General features: G+C 45.8%; 1 protein-coding gene and 1 long non-coding RNA gene across 4 annotated transcripts in view; one reads left to right on the plus strand and one right to left on the minus strand.

Annotated features, from left to right (window-relative positions):
- LOC307215528 (uncharacterized protein) overlaps positions 1–13,028 on the plus strand; it is a 186,924-nt gene that overhangs the window by 84,532 nt on the left and 89,364 nt on the right. The window lies entirely within an intron of this gene.
- LOC307215544 overlaps positions 1–13,028 on the minus strand; it is a 44,870-nt gene that overhangs the window by 31,107 nt on the left and 735 nt on the right. The window lies entirely within an intron of this gene.

Here is a 13,028-nt window from a genome sequence, read left to right on the forward strand (position 1 = left end):
ATAAAAACATGAAGGCTTTAGTCTTTTATATCTATAAGCAAATGTTAAAAACAATAGTGGGCATTTTTGATCTTGGCATTTTGATCGAGTAGCCCATGAATAAACTGCTGTGGTGCTCAACAGTATTGGCTGAACTGTTCTTGAATTTCTGCTGCACATGTACAGGGATTGTTATCTAGGTTAAAAACCCCAAACTGCTCTCACAATTTTGCAGCATAAACAAAGCCTAAATAAATATTAATTGTTGGCCTAAGATACATGTATTATGCCATAATCTCAAGGAGGAAATCACACACAAACACCAAGTACAAAGTTTTCAATGTGACCTATCAAGAAGAATTTAGCACAAAAGTTCCATTAAAAATAAATAGAGCTGCAGGTTTAATTTTCACAGACTACAGCTGAATATGTACCCTGAGTCTATTTTTCTCTTCTAAAATTGAACCAAGTTAATAATTTATGTGGTTCAATTTTTGAATTATTCCTTGGCTGATTTCTAAAGATGGAATGCATTATTTCCTAGGATTTCTTGAAGAAGAAGAATTTAGAGGGCAATCTAATTATCATTTCTAACAACCAAATGATTTGTTTGGATCCTTATAACATCCCTTTCACCATTAAGGTCTGAGTATCATCCCTAGAGCAATGTAAAGTTATTTAGAGAGGGAAATAATAGCAAGAGATTCTGAAATAAGATCAAAACTGTTTTTGTATAGTGCATAACATCTAGCTGCAATAAAATGCTGCTGTTTAAATGAACTTGGGAGAGTTACAGCCTCCTGATGATGAGGGGTCACATTGCATCTTGTCAGCATGTTCTGCTGTTCAGAAGTGCTCACAACAAGTTCAGAAGACTTCGCTTATGTTCTTTCTGCAAACGCCTTGTGTTAAGTTGTGGGTTGACATAGCAGACGGCACAGCAATTTCTCCAAGTAGCTCTTTATTTTGTAAGCTGGAATAGAACTGACTGCAAACAGCTCAGCCGGCCTGCTTTTATAGGCAGCCGGCTGTCAACATTGTAGCAACAACAGCCCAGCGTTTCCCGCCTAAAATAACTGACGTGGACCTGAGTGAAAACTATCTACAGACCTGAGTGAAAACTATATACAGTATCCCCCTGCTGGCCCAGGGTGAAACTTCACTACATAACACCCCTCCCCACCGAGATAAGGCGTTAGTTACAATCGTAATGGTTTCCTTATATACAGCACTACGCGTAATGGTTCAATTAGGCACAAAAGCATATCGGTTACATTTCCCATACTTATGTCCAACAACATAGTCCTTTAAATAAGTTGGGCGCTTGGAAACTCTGCCAGACCGCCGGGGACTGGTAGCCAAGTCCAGAGGGCCACACAGTTCTTGCTGAGGCTGTGGTGTGACCCTAGGTGGCGTTGGAACCAACTCCCCTGGATCCGCTGCTGTGGGTGGAGCCTCCGCAAGTGGAGTGGTCTGAGTCTGTGGTAAGTCTGGCAGACCCTCTGAAGCGGCTTGGTTCGGCTCCACACTGGCAGTTTGCGAGGGAGGTGTAGGTGGGGCCTCCCCATCTGTACGTGTCTCTTCTTGAGCCGCAAGTGCAGTTGGGGGCACCACTGTAGTGTCCAAGTCCCCAACCCTGCACCTAAGCTGGTCTATGTGCCATCGCCACAAGCGTCCGTCTTCGAGTGCCACCTGGTACGAGTGAGGTCCAGTGACTCCCACTACTGTGGCTGGCACCCAAGGAATGTCCCCCACATAGTTCCGGGCAAAGACCTGGTTTCCTGGGACAAATGACCGTGGCGCGTTGGCACAGCCTGGGGGTTCAGCCACGGCAAAGTCCGGGTGTAGACGGTCGAGCGGTGACCTGAGGCGGCGGCCCATAAGCAGTTCAGCAGGACTCCGCCCTGTGGCCGCATGAGGGGTGATGTGTTGCACAAACAAGTATTCGGCGACCCACTCATGCCAGTCTCCCCGGTCCAGGCGCGCCAGTGCCTCTTTTGCTGAGCGCACCATTCTTTCCGCTTGCCCGTTGCTGGATGGATGAAAGGGTGCCGTTAGGGCATGGTGGATGCCCAGTCCCAAAAGATACCGCTCAAATGTGCCTGACGTGAACTGCGGTCCGTTGTCAGAGACAAGGACATCAGGACACCCATGCGTTGCAAACAGGCCTCGCAGCACCCAGATGACGGCTTCGGTAGTGGTGGAGGGCATCAGGGCGACCTCCAGCCATTTGGAATAGGCGTCCACCACTACCATAAAGGTCCGGCCGTGAAAGGGGCCAGCCAGATCGATGTGCACCCTCGACCAGGGTGTCTTTGGCGTCTCCCAGGTGTGTCCCTTAGCTGCCGGTGGTGCAGGCCTCGACTCTTGGCACGCTTGACAGGCAGACACCCAGGCATCGTCCATATTAGGCCACCAGACGTAACACCGAGCCAACGCCTTCATTTTGACAATTCCCAGGTGGCCAACGTGCAGAGCCTCCAGGACGCGCTGACGGAGTCCCTGGGGAATCACGACGTGGTCTCCCCACAGCAGACAGCCACGATGAGCTGAGAGTTCATGTTGTCTGGTTGCGAAGGGCTGGAACTCCGATGCAAAAGGCCCTTGTGGCCACCCCCTCCACACCCAGTTGAGCACCCGGCTGATGGTGCGATCCTGGGCAGACGCGGAGGCCACAGTGGCAGCCGATACAGGCGCTGCCGGAAGATCCTCAATCAGAAGGAGTGATGAAGCTGGAGCCGGGTCTTCCACAAATGCTGGAAGAGGGCAACGGCTGAGGGCGTCGGCATGGCCCATCGATTTCCCGGGGCGATGGATGAGCCGGTAGTGGTAGGCAGCCAGGAAAACAGTCCATCGCAGCATGCGTGGCGAGAGGACCGGTGGAGTTGGACGATCACCGGCGAGGAGGCCCAGGAGTGGCTTGTGGTCAGTGATGAGGTCAAAAGTCCTGCCATAGAGGTATTCATGGAACCTCTTCACTCCAGCCACAAGTGCCAGTGCCTCCTTGTCGAGCTGGCTGTAATTCCGTTCCGTCGGAGATAGCGTCCTGGAAAAGTAGGCAAGCGGTGCTTCTCTTCCGTCTGGAAAACGGTGACTAAGGACAGCACTGATGCCAAAAGGTGAGGCATCGCAGGCAAGGACCAGCAGCCTGGATTCACTGTACTGTACCAGCGCACTGTCTGATGAAAGGAGAGCCTTGACCGCGTTGAAGGCCGCCATCTCCCGATGACCCCAGGCCCAAGGCGTCTTAGTGCTAAGGAGTCGGTGAAGAGGCTCAGCCACTGTGGCTTTGTGGGGCAGGAACATGTTATAAAAGTTCAGCAGCCCCAGGAACGCCTGCAACTCCGTCTTGTTCTTTGGGGTGGGGGCCTGCTGGATAGCGCGGATCTTGGATGTTGTCGGGTGAAGGCCGGAGGCATCGATAAGATAGCCCAGGAACTCTACTGTGGAACGGCGATCTGGCACTTTTCCCTCTTTACCTTGAGCCCAGCCTCTTGGAACCTGGTCAGCACGGCACGGAGGCACTCGAACAGCTGCTGGTGTGAGTCTGCAGACACCAAGACGTCATCAAAATATGGTACCACGCCCGGAAGCCCTTGCAGGAGATGCTCCATAAGGCTTTGGAAGATGCCAGGAGCCACACTCATCCCGAACTGCAACCGGCGGCAACGGAATGCCCCCCGGTGGGTGACGATCGTCTGGGCTTCAGCAGTGGCATCATCGACAGGCAGTTGTTGATAGGCTTGGGCAAGGTCTAGCTTAGCGAAGACCTTACCCTCACCCAGGGAATGCAGCAGGTGTTGGACAACAGGAACCGGATAAGCGTGCTGCTGAAGTGCCTTGTTGATCGTGCACTTGTAGTCAGCGCAGATTCTCACTGACCCATCTGGCTTGACAGGCGTGACGATGGGGGTTTCCCACTTGGCGTGGTCAACCGGCTCCAAAACTCCTTGGGCGATCAGTTTGTCCAGTTGTTCGTCCACCTTAGCCTTGAGAGCAAAGGGAACCCGGCGTGGCTTTAGCTTGATGGGGGCGACTTGTGGATCAAGGCTAAAGGAGATGGGCGTACCTGTATATTGCCCCAAGGTGCCGTCGAAAACCTCGGCAAAGTCTTTGACCAGACCCTCAGTCTCTGCGTTAGAGATGCAGTTGATGCCGGTGACTTCCAGGCCGAGGGCATCAAACCAGTCTAGCCCCAGGAGGCTTGGCCGCTGACCTTCGACCACCACCAACCGGAGCAGGCCCGAAAAATCCTTGAAGGCAATCCGGAACCGGCCAACGCCTACCACAGGAATGTCGTTTCCCTGGTAGTCTCTCAGGTGTACGCGGTGAGAGTCGAGTTGCCTTTTGGACACTCTGGGTACCAGTCTTTTGATGGTGCTCCATGACACGATGGACAGGGCAGGCCCGGTGTTGATCTCCATGTCACATGGAGCTCCTTCAATGAGCACCGTGACGTTCAGCTTGCGTCGCGTAGGCGAGTTGGTTTGGCCAATCGTGGTCCCAGACGGGCAGCGGCAGTTGGTGAGAGCGAAACAACTTTCCTTGGCAGACTGGAGTGAAGACTTGGACTTGCGAGTCGATGAAGGGGGGGGTGTCAGACGGAGCCGATCGGCAGACCTTAGCGATGTGGCCCCTTCTGGAACACTTCCTACAGATGGCGTCTCTGAATCGACACTTGGCACGGGAATGGTTGCCTCCGCAGCCGGCACATTCCGGTTGGCCCTTGGACTTCTGTTGGAACTTCCTGCGCTCCCGCTTTGTCTGGTGCACGTCATCGTCTTCACTGGAGGATGCCTCATCACTGCTGGCCTCTTCATGATGCACCGGAACTGGCTCCCTAGCAAGACGCGGGCTGCTGGACTTGCGGATCTCCTGGGCAGAGCGTTCAGCAGCTTCTGAGGCCACAGTCTCCTCAATGGCTTTCTGTAGCGTGAGGTCTGGCTTGGCGAGGAGACGCCGTTGCAGATGGATGTCCCGGACCCCGCAGACGATTCGATCCATCAGGGCATCGTCTAAGTCTCGGAACTCACAGTGCATTGCAGCCTGTCGCAGGGCGGTGGTGTAGTTGTTGATTGACTCCCCCTCTGCCTGGTTCCGGTGGTAGAACGCATGGCGGGCAGCAATCTTGGACGGCTTTGGTGCGTAGTGGTTGCGGAGCTTCTCTTGGATTGTGTCCCATGGTGTTGCCTGGACTGCTTCAGGCGCAACCAATGCTCGGGCCGTCTCAAACACCTCCGGCCCACAGAGGCTGAGGAATAGGCCCCGCTTCCGATCCTTTGATACTGCTGTCAGCTCATTGGCTTGGAGGTAGCAGTCGAACCGAGCGAGGTAGGAGTCCCATGATTCAGAGGCTGGCGCAAACGGCGGTAGAGGCACAAGTGAAGCCATGATTCCGATGCCGGCGTGAAGGGCGATGGATGGAACACAGTGCTCTTAGCCAGAACAGTCAGCTCTGAATTGGTTCTGTCCAGTGATTTCGCTCAGTGATTTCGCTCAGTGATTCAGCTCAGTTCAGAGGCTGGCCGCATCTGGCTGTGCTCTGATGTCCATCGATCCCATCCTCGTCGCCAGTGTTAAGTTGTGGGTTGACATAGCAGACGGCACAGCGATTTCTCCAAGTAGCTCTTTATTTTGTAAGCTGGAATAGAACTGACTGCAAACAGCTCAGCCGGCCTGCTTTTATAGGCAGCCGGCTGTCAACATTGTAGCAACAACAGCCCAGCGTTTCCCGCCTAAAATAACTGACGTGGACATGAGTGAAAACTATCTACAGACCTGAGTGAAAACTATATACAGTATCCCCCTGCTGGCCCAGGGTGAAACTTCACTACATAACACCTTGCATGAACTTTCCTGCTGTACATTTTGCAACCTCTTGGGAAAGCCATCAAAAGGAAAAGATTAATGGGCCTTGTTCTCCAGCCCTAAATGCCGCTGGCTTTATACTGGTTTAATTCCTGTAACATTTGCAACATTACTCTCGGCTATTGATTAGACTATTATTGTTCTATAACTTTATGGAGGGGGAAGAACAAGAATTTTATTTGTCCCAAGCAGATTTCCAGCAAACCTTTATGAAAGTTTCTGTCATAGCTCTTATTTTAAAGTTTTTAAGTATTCCCTCTTGACATATACATAGAAGATTTGGGGATTTTATATCAGCCTTTCTGTCAGCCCCCTCCCTTTTTTTGCTAAAAGTTATCAGAATAAAACAGCCATATCACAGTTTCTAACCTATGTCTTCCAAAGCCAAAAATATAGCTTTCATTCTCTTTTTCAAGGTGCATTAATTTACATTGGATATTGCACAGTGTATTACCTTTTATTTTGAAACAAGGTTAAAAATACAAGCAATAAAAACACATCCCAATACAACAAAATCACTAAGTCCTTAGTATAGCATGGATAAGTTTATGGGACAATTGGAGGAAGACAGCCTAAGGAGCAGCTTATTAACTCCTGTATTTGGACATATAAGTTACAGGTCTGAATATTTATGTGCTATCTTAACACTTTGGTCTTAGCACCAGCATTGCTCTACAATAAGTTCATCAACCCAGCTCTGGGCATTTGTCAGACAAGTCACCTGCCGCTAAACCAGTAGAGGGAGCACAGAACACATGATTAGATCCATTTAATGAGCAAGACTGTTCAGATGCTTAAAGCTAAGCACTGGCTTAAGTGCTTAGCAGCTCCAAGTGCTCTATATCATTATGACTGAATCCAAAAATGTTCATCACCTGCATCATCATGACATTTCTCTGTCAAATTTATGACTTAGCTAAAAGGGTAGTAATGCACAACTGACTTCATAATGGACCTCTGGCAAACTGATCAACTTTCACTGTTCCCTTCATATGTCTTACAGATTAAGAATCTATTTTTTGAGCATTTTTTGAGCTTTTCCGTGCTCCCAAAGGAACTAAATTGAACTATAGCTACTATGGAGGTAGGGAACAAAACCTGAGGGGTGTGTGGAGTGGTTTTCAGGCCCCACTCGAACACACCTAAATTTTGCCTACGTGCATGTTCCTTTCTCTCTTACGAATAATCATTCATTCCTGTGAGGAAAGAAGGAAATGTTGTGGAGAGGGGGAATAGAAGGTGGAGAGTATAAGCTTTATGACCCACAGGGATTAGCATTTAGAACCCTCTTTAGCTCCTCTTCCTGCCTTCATCTCTTTTATTTCTTCCTTCCCCCATTCAAACTAACCAAGTTGCTTCACTCCATTTATTGTGTAAGAGTGTGAAGGAAGGAACCACTATGTGAGTAGTTTCACCACCCACAGAAATGCAAGGGATAGTAGCCTAGGAGAGGGCTTTCTCTGCTGCCCCTGACTCATGGAATTCCCTCCCGACAGTGGTTCCTCTAGCATCTTCATTGCATAGCTGAAGAAACACCTCTTTACCCTGGCTTTTGTCTATTACGCAGTGCCAGATTTCTGTATAAGCTAAACAAGCTATAGCTTAGGGCCCCACTCTCTTGGGGGCCCCCAAAAAAATTAAAGGTGGAAAAAACCTGGATGTACATTTCCAAAATATAAGATAAAAAACAAATAAAATAAAACATACATACAGCAGCTTTGATAAAATACATATTTTGTTATGTGCAAATGGCTTTAGATACCAATTAGGTCCATAGATTACCCTATAGCATATATCCAATACAAAAAACAGCAACAATTTGCTGTTGACACAAAGGATATCTGGACATATAAAGGACCCCATTACCTTCAGTAGCTTAGGGCCTCATCAAACCTAAATCTGGCCCTCCTATTATGGTATTCTGTATTGTGGGACCCACCTTTTTTGCTGAATCTCCACTGATGTTTTCGAAAGCTTCAGAACTGACTAAATCCCACTCCTCCCCTGACATATTCCCAAGCATTTATGGCCCCTTTGTTGATGGGTGGGTAAGCTTGCCAATACAACAGTGTAACTTCCAGATGTTCAGGTACAGGGAGCTAGTAGTCTGTATTGTAACACTCTCCAACAAGTTTAAATCCAGCATAAGGCTTCACTCTTATTATTTTATCTAAGAAAAAGTATAATGGTTTCTAAACATATCTAGAAAAACAACAATCAATGATTGTATCCACTGGTGACTGAAGCAATTATCCTAGATTGCTTCAAATACTTCCAAGATCTAAGGGGAAAAGCCATTTGCAATAGCTGAAGATATGAACTTTTGACTGGCAAAAGCTTACTGCAGCATATATATGAACATCAAGAAATGTTGGTGAGGTATGGCTTCAATTTGTTTTCATTTAAAGGCAGTGGAAACATGGGTAAAAAGAGTACATGAGAAAAGCACCTTCAGAGGAAAATAAAAAAGTGTTGAAGTTGGAAGGGGGGGGGGAAGAGTATGGTGAGGGTTACTGGTGTTTTTTTTTAAAAAAGGTATTTTGTATTTTCATTTTGTATTTTTCTGTTGTGAACTAGCTTGGGATCATTGGATTAAGGGCGGTATACAAATTTAATAAATAACAGCAGCAACAACAATGACATGTTGAAAGACTAATGTTCTTGTTTCCTTAATATGAAAATATGAAATAAAGGAAACAATGGCAGAGACACTTTATTCCCTGCTGATATAATAAGCGTAATAGGCTAGGAACGTGAAGGTAGCATACATGACATCTATATTTAGAATGGGATCAAAGTACGGAAGAAGGTTTCAGAATCAGTGGGTAAGGACAAAACTTGAGAACATTTTAACAGGTACCGACTTAGACAGGTCAAAGCCATTTAAAGTGGAGGTCAAGCTGAACAAATCTGATTAACTTCTTCAAGGAAGTGACAATGACAACTGACAGAAATGAAGCAACAGACATAATCTACTTGGACTTCAAGAAGCCTTTTGCCACAGAATTGCCTCAAAGAGCAGCACAAAAGGTTAGAGAAGATGGTATTGCTGGCAAACTCTTTCCGTATAAATTGAAGATGGAGTCATTGAAGGTTAACAGCTAATTCAAATTTGAACCTAAACGTTTTGGAACAGTTCCTTTTCCAGTCCGTGTGCGTCCAGTTTAAATAAAAGCCTTATGCTCGGATGCTAAAGCAATTCCCTGAAAAGTCTTAAGAATAGTTGTGGGAGGGGTGGAGCAGGTAACACAATGCATCAAGGGCAGACGGACTTCGGACTTGTAGAATCTACACTTTAAAAAACAAACTCGGATATCCTAGATCCATTGAGAAGCCCATTCATTTGCCCAGTCCTGCAAAATGCACATACAGCTTGTGGATATGTATCCAAACCTGTGAACGTAGCCGACTACACAACTGTTTAGAGAACAGAACTGCAAGCTTGCCTCATTCTGTTCCATTCATCCATTTATATTCCCAGAGCTGAAAGGGTGAAAGGGTGAGGGTCACTCCCACTTGCCTTACCTCTTCTACCATGAAATGCATCCACTGAGCACCTACTTCTCTCCTGCTAATTTCATACTTGCATCCTGGATGTTTCTTGCTTATTCCATCCGCTCACCACATCCCCTAGAAACTTGTCTAGTCACACATGCCCACCTGGATCTAGGTTATTATGAGGAGCTGAACAGCAATACAGCATATCTGAGCTGCAATGTTGCTGACACCACCACTGAAGTCACAGGCAAACGCAGCCAGCTGCCTGAATGCAGATGTCTGGTCAGTTCACCAGATTTCTAGAAAAAGCTGGTGACAACTATAACGGTGTTGTTGTTTTTTAAATGATTTGAAAAATCTTGTCCTCAGGGATCTTTTTCTCAGTAAGAGACGAGGTGCTGATGCATATATTGATAAAAGTGCTGTGCCAGCACAAAATGGCTGCCATTGGCAGTAAAAATGAGGTGACAATACTCTATACATGAGATGAGTACCAACACAAGAAGTGCACTGCTTCCCACCACCTTGTGCTATGCTACTGCTGGTTCACATTGGCTGCTCTTGAGGTGAATTGACCAATGACTTAGGAGACCAAAAATAATGGAGTCCATTAACTTTCCTTTAGACTTTTTCACATATCTGGAGATATGCGAAAGACCCAGCTAAGATAGCAGCACCTGTCAGTGTTTCCAGTTGGCACACCACCCACACTCAGCCTGTAATCAGGTAGACCACAATAAGTGTTTTGCCGACCTCAGGAATACATAGGAATACATCTCCATGTGATAATATGCAGAATCTACATACTGATTTTGAATATATATATATATATATGTGTGTGTGTGTGTGTGTGTGTGTGTGTGAAGGAATCTTGCTGGCATATTTCACTTCCTGGATATTTTCACAAAAATGATGGAGATGTGGACCCCAAAACTGGCACATGATTCCACTTATGGTAGAATTCTCCTAAAATGGCAATTGTCTGGTGTCAGATAATTGAAGAAATCCAACTGATTACCCACAAAGATGCACCAATTCCCACCATGGTAATCTTGAACATCTGAGATGGTAAAAATTTGGATAGTTAAAGGGAATAACTAATTGGTTTCTTGCTAATAGAAGCTAGACTGATCTTTACATAGTTTTGAAGTAAATGGATAAAGCCACAGTGGAAATTTGGAATGACAAAGCCATGTCAGAAAAACTAATGCGAAGAGTTCATTTACATACAGGAATATCAAGTCTGGTTTGGGAGCAGAGGCCTCAAGCACACCAGCAAGGCATACAAGTTTCTGGAACTCTTAATCATAGCTGTCAAGTGTCCCTTATTTGAAGGGACAGTCCCTTATTCCAGCGCCATGTCCTGCTGCTGTCCCTTATTGATAGATGTCCCTTTAATGTCCCTTAAATGATGTCCCTTAAATTTCAAAGGAAGCAGCTCCTCTCCCTCCCTCCCTGCCGGCCAGGGAGGAGGAGGCTCCAACTGTGTTGCTTGGCTGTGTTGCTCACCCAATAAGAAGTCTAAGAACGACTGGGGGGTGGAGCTTGCATGCCTTGTGTGTGGCTAGTTAATGCAAGCTGAGGGGTTTTTTGAATGCTGGATGCCATTTTGTTGCACGTGCTGCTGCAAACTTTGCAGTGCAAAGCCAGGCCGGGGAGCCATCGTAAGTTGAGGCTGCATAGGCCTTGTGGTGCATGTGATTCAGATTCTATTCAGTTGAACCTCTGGTTACAAAGTTGGTTGGACAGTGTTCTCGAAGCTACCAGCATGAGTTTGACCAGACTGCAGGAGGACAGGAAGACTGGAGTGCCTGGAACAGGAGAGGCTGCAGGTCCCTTATTTTGGCTGCTGGTCCCTTATTTTCAAATCTGTAAGTTGACAGCTATGCTCTTAATAGCTAAAAAAAGGTGAAGTGAAAGATTAGTGGCTAGTATCTTGGGAACCTCTGTTGTGGTTTAAAACCACCATTTGCCTCTGTGTTCTTCCACCCCTGCTTTATTCAAACTACTGCTGTTTAAAACAGCCACTTTCCCTCCCTTTCAGTGCCTCTCACTTCTCACTGTACTGAAGTCTCCATCTTCCAATTCTCAGCTGCCTCATATACGACAGAGAAATATACTGAATCTTCAAATATCCCACAGTACTTTACTCAAACCTCTGTCATTAAAGCCACCCGTCACATGCTAAGAACCATCCCTGCATTACTCAAATTTCTGCTGTTCCTTTAAACCACCATTTCCCCCCCCCCCCAATTGTCACTCCCTTCTGGCTCCAATGCCATGGCCACTGATTTTGTATAACCTGCCTTCTCTTTTGCTTTTGAACCCCACCCTGGCATTATGCAAATCCAGGTTTGTGATACAGCACTCACTACAAATCCTTCAGTGGGGACTGTGCAATGACAGCCATACATTTTGATGTATATAAGAACATATATTTTATACTTGGACTGGGGAAGATAGACCAATGCTTAGGACAGTCCACTCTTATCAGCAGTAGTTTTCTCATGTTCCTGACCTGACTACTGTTGATATTTTACCCAGCAACTCCCATTTTATGTCAAAATAAATGCTAGAGCTTACAATATATAACTCTTAGCCCTGTAAAAATTCACAACCAACAAGTAATATTTTTAAATTGTATTGACCCACTTGCCAGTGCAGCTTGCTATCCTATTTGCTTCACATTAAATATAGATAAATGCCACAATCTAGCATGGGGTTAGCCATGCTTAAAACTCCTTTGAATTCAATTGAATTTAAGTGTTTACCTGGTGCACTGTATTATGGCCTTTTAGATTTAAATTCCTACCTTCTCTTTATTTCAGATTTGTTGTGTTGACTCAATTTTCAAATTTAATTTTACTTTTTCTCTATGATACTTCAAAATAACACTACAACAATAAACTACAGAAACAAGGCTAAACTCCCTTTCCTGAGCAAGATTCTGGAGCGAGTAGTCACAGACCAGATCCACACACTTGCCCTTTTAAAATGTGTTGGGTTTTTTTTGGGGGGGCTTATTGGGTTGTTTTTATTTTGATTATGTATTTTGTAGTTTTGTATTTTGATTTTATTCTGTGAACTTCCCTGAGACCTCTGGGTATGCGGCGGTATATAAATTCAATAAATAATAATAATAAAGCTAGCCTTGTCAATGTCAGTAAAAGGATAGCATTAATTTGTCTCCATTACTGCCATGCACCATGCAAAGGAAGGATATGTAATGTAAGAGGAATATAATACTCTTTGCCATTATCTGGTAAATACCATGATACTATTTAAATGGAATAATTGCTCATGGTCACAAGGAACAATAACAAAAAGTTGAGAGAGAAATGAAACATTTGTATATGTGGAGAGAGCTAGTAGTATAAAACAGTCCATCCAAATATGTTGGAGGAAAATGGTATTTGTGATGCATTATTATGGACCCATATATGGATGTCAGTTTGCAACAGTGTGGTTGGCAAGAATATGGATGCACTGGATTTCTAAAAATAGTCAGGGAAAGGTCATTAACACCAAAGGATCCAGTTACAGATAGGTAGCCGTGTTGGTCTGCCATAGTCAAAACAAAATAAAAAAATCCCTTCCAGTAGCACCTTAAAGACCAACTAAGTTAGTTCTTGGTATGAGCTCATACCAAGAACTAACTTAGTTGGTCTTTAAGGTGCTACTGG

Source organism: Podarcis cretensis (assembly GCF_951804945.1).
Source record: "Podarcis cretensis genome assembly, chromosome: 4".
In the NCBI taxonomy this organism is placed as follows: domain Eukaryota; kingdom Metazoa; phylum Chordata; class Lepidosauria; order Squamata; family Lacertidae; genus Podarcis; species Podarcis cretensis.